We start from the raw sequence: 3,796 nt of genomic DNA on the forward strand, positions 1-3,796 counted from the left end.
GTGTGTATGTTTGTGAGTATGTGTTATAGATCGTATGCTGTGTTCTGTACCAAAGGGATTGAGAGACAAACAGACAGACAAACAGACAGACAGGAAGAGAGACAGAGAGAGAGAGAGAGAGAGAGAGAGAGAGAGAGAGAGAGAGAGAGAGAGAGAGAGAGAGAGAGAGAGAGAGAGAGAGAGAGAGAGAGAGAGAGAGAGAGAGAGAGAGAGAGAGAGAGAGAGAGAGAGAAAGAGAGAGAGAGAGAGAGAGAAGGTGACGATTGTTTACAAAAAGTCTCTCTCTCACGCCTCGGCTTATCTCGGATTATCTCTCGTAAGGGCGGTAGTATGTCTTTATTGCCTCTATATATCTGGAGATTTAGATTAAACACACGCTGTCGCATTCTTACAACCCCACCTTAAGTGTGGAAACGCCGGTACCAGTGGGGGGGAGCGTTCTGAGTGTATGCAGCACGGGCACTGTATATCAAGTACGTTTAACCTCCTCCTCTCTCCCTCTCTCCCTCTCTCCCTTCCTCTGCTCCCCCCTCCTTTGCTTCTGTTTGCATACTTTAACACTATGCTTATGCCGATCTCAGAATGGTATTCAACTCCGTCACCCTCCCCCTTCCCCTTCTTTCACCCTCCACCTCTCTTTTCTGACTCCCCTCCCTCTCAACCCCAAGCCTCCCTCCCTCCCCAACCCTAAACCTCCCTCCCTCTTCATAATCAGATGGGTCTCCAACCCGTACTCTCCCCCCCCCCCCCCCCCCTGTAACACCTCCCACCCATCACCCCTCTTTTCTGCCCCCTCCCTCCCCCCCATCCCGTGTAACATCTCTCACCCTCCACCCTTCTTCTCTGCTTCCTCCCCCCTTTGCCCCTCCCCTCCCCAAGCCTCCCTCCTCTGCCCCACCCCCCTCCTTATTTCTCCTGCTCTCCACCCCTCCAACAGCGCCACACAGACGCACCAGTACCCATGAAAGGGGCGGGGAGTACTTCTCAGGAGTTCAAAAGCGCCTCATAAAAAATGGGTGTTGTTGATGTAGGAAGAAGGCCAAAAGGGGGAGGGGCCAAGGCGTGACGTGGCCCCGCCCTAAGAAAACAAGAGCGGGAGAAGGGAAAGTAGGCGGAAGGAAAAGAAGGAGAGGGGGAAGAAGGAGAGAGGAGGGGGAGGTGAAGAAGAATTGACAGTGGGAACGAGTGAGAGGGAAGGGGGAGGTAGAGAGAAAGAGGGGGAAGGATGTAGAAATGGAGAGAGAGGGAAATGGGAGGAAAAGTAGAGAGGGAAGATTTAAGAATAGAGGGAGAGGGTGAGAAGAGACAAATAGTGATTAAGGGAGAGAGGAGGACGGAGAAAGGAGAGAGAGGGAGAGACAAAGAGAAAGACAGACAGACAGAAAGAAAGAAAGAAAGAAAACGAGAGAGAGAGAGAGAGAGAGAGAGAGAGAGAGAGAGAGAGAGAGAGAGAGAGAGAGAGAGAGAGAGAGAGAGAGAGAGAGAGAGAGGGGAGAGAGAGGGAGAAAGAGAGAGAGAGAGGAGAGTTTCTCATATACACAGACACGCTACTTCCCCCCCCCCCCTTCGGCCCCGGCTACCTTGCTGCTACTACCGGCGTCGGAATGCGGCCGAGCTTGCCAGCGTTCGGAGTGGCAGCTTTTATTTCGCATTTATTTTGCCGTTTGAGCGAAAGTTATTTTTTTTCCCCCGTTTACTTATTCGTTTGGGGAGGGGGGGGCGGCTGTTTCTTTTGTCGGATTTTTTTCTTCTCATTTCTCTGTTTCGTTTTTTCTCTTTCTTGAGTTCTTTCTTTCTTTTTGAAGTGTTGACGCGACGGGAAAAAAGCCTTAGGGTGTTATATATATATTTATTTTTGGTAATTATTTTTGGTTGCCCTTTTTCTTTCTTTTTTAATCTTTAGCTTTTTCTTTTATGGAAATGCAGAAATAGTACATAGGATAAGTATATAAAAAAGACTTAATAAAGAGGGGTGGATGAATGGGAAATTGAGACTGCTCTGCATGCCGGTGTTGAAAGGTTGCAGGGGAGAGGTGAAGGGGGGGTGGGGGTGTTGAGAGGTTGCAGAGGAGGGCGGGGTAGGGGGGGGGCATTGGGGCATGGGTAGCAGGATGGAAGGTTTATGGTAATTGAACGCGTTCCGCCGGTGAGCCTCCTTCGCGACTGCTAAATTGAATGAGTATTGAAAAAAAGAAAGAAAGAAAAATGAACAGACGATGTTGTCGTGTTTTTCCTCTGGTTTCTTGCGTGTGGAAATTTTGAAGATGTAGTGATCATAAAAAAAACTCGAATAATGTAAATATCTGAACGATAAAAGACGTAAATAGTTGAATAGAAAAGAAGAAGAAAAAAAACATGAACGGTATGGAAGCACATTGTTTTTCATGGAGATTTATTGCCATCATTACCCAGGGCTGTTTGTCTGTCAGTCGTGAAGCCCACTTTAGGAAGAAGGGAGAACAGAAAGGATTTAAAAAATGATAATGGGTTTGGAAAGTCGTTCATATTTTCTTTAGATCAGCTGATTTTCCGAATGCTCTAGATCAGCTGATTTCAGAATACTCTAGAACATCTGACTTCAGACTGTTCTAAGTTAGCTGACTTCAAAAAGCTGTATATCAGCTGACTTCAGAATGCTTTAGATCAGCTGACTTCAGAAAGCTCTTGATCAGCTGACTTCAGAAAGCTCTTGATCAGCTGACTTCAGAATGTTCTTGATCAGCTGACTTCAGAATGTTCTAGATCAGATAACTTCAAAATGCTATAGGACAGCTGACTTCAGAATGCACTGGATCGGCTGACCTCAGAATTGGAATGCGTTGAGGAAGGGAAAATTTCGTAACGAAGAAGCGAACGCCGAGAAAAACGCATAGTTGGCTTGGTGTTCGGGGAGTCGCACGTGCCACTTACTTAATCGACGCATTTGAACGAGTTACGCATCTGTGTTCTCTCTCTTTCTCTTTGTTTTTCTTTGTGGTTATGCTTCTCTTTCTTTTTCTTCTTTGTTGTCTTTTCTCTCTCTCTCTGTCTCTGTCTCTCTCTCTCTCTCTCTCTCTCTCTCTCTCTCTCTCTCTCTCTCTCTCTCTCTCTCTCTTTCTCTCTCTCTCTCTCTCTCACACACACACACACACACACACACACACACACACACACACATACACACACACACACACAGAGAGAGAGAGAGAGAGAGAGAAAAGCCCGCCTCTCTCTTCTCCTTCCTTTCCTTCCTTCCTACGCACGTACCTCTCCCACTCTTTTTTCCACTTTCCTGCATCTCTCCCTCCGTCTCTCGCGAGCCCACCCTTCTCACACACACGCCGATAAAGATCACGAAACGAGGCGACGACGATAACGATCATGTAAACAAACAAGGGCACTAACACGACTCCGGAAGTACGAGGTGCCTTGAGTGAAGGGGGTGTCACACTAGCACAATTTCCGTGTTTCTTTCACGTTTCCGTGGTGTTTTTTTTCTCGCTACCGCTTGTATTTTGTGTGAATGCGATAAATTCCAGTCAAACGATAATTACCGTTTTCGCTGGCAAGTTTCCGTGGTCGTTTTCGTTTAAATGATAAGCTATAATAGATAATCGTTATAGCAATGTAAAAAAAAAGTATTTATAATATAAAACGATTCAAAAAGAGTCTCAACCGTAAATATTTTAAAATTGGCAAACTTCTCTTTCGTATTTAATAAAAAAAGATACAAGTTTGTAACTAGCTGCTCGCCTGTTTGTTTACATTTGTCCCCGTCAGCTGACTAGATGAGAGTAGCGAGAATACGCCCTTATTT

Source organism: Penaeus vannamei, chromosome 29 (genome assembly GCF_042767895.1).
Source record: "Penaeus vannamei isolate JL-2024 chromosome 29, ASM4276789v1, whole genome shotgun sequence".
NCBI lineage: Eukaryota > Metazoa > Arthropoda > Malacostraca > Decapoda > Penaeidae > Penaeus > Penaeus vannamei.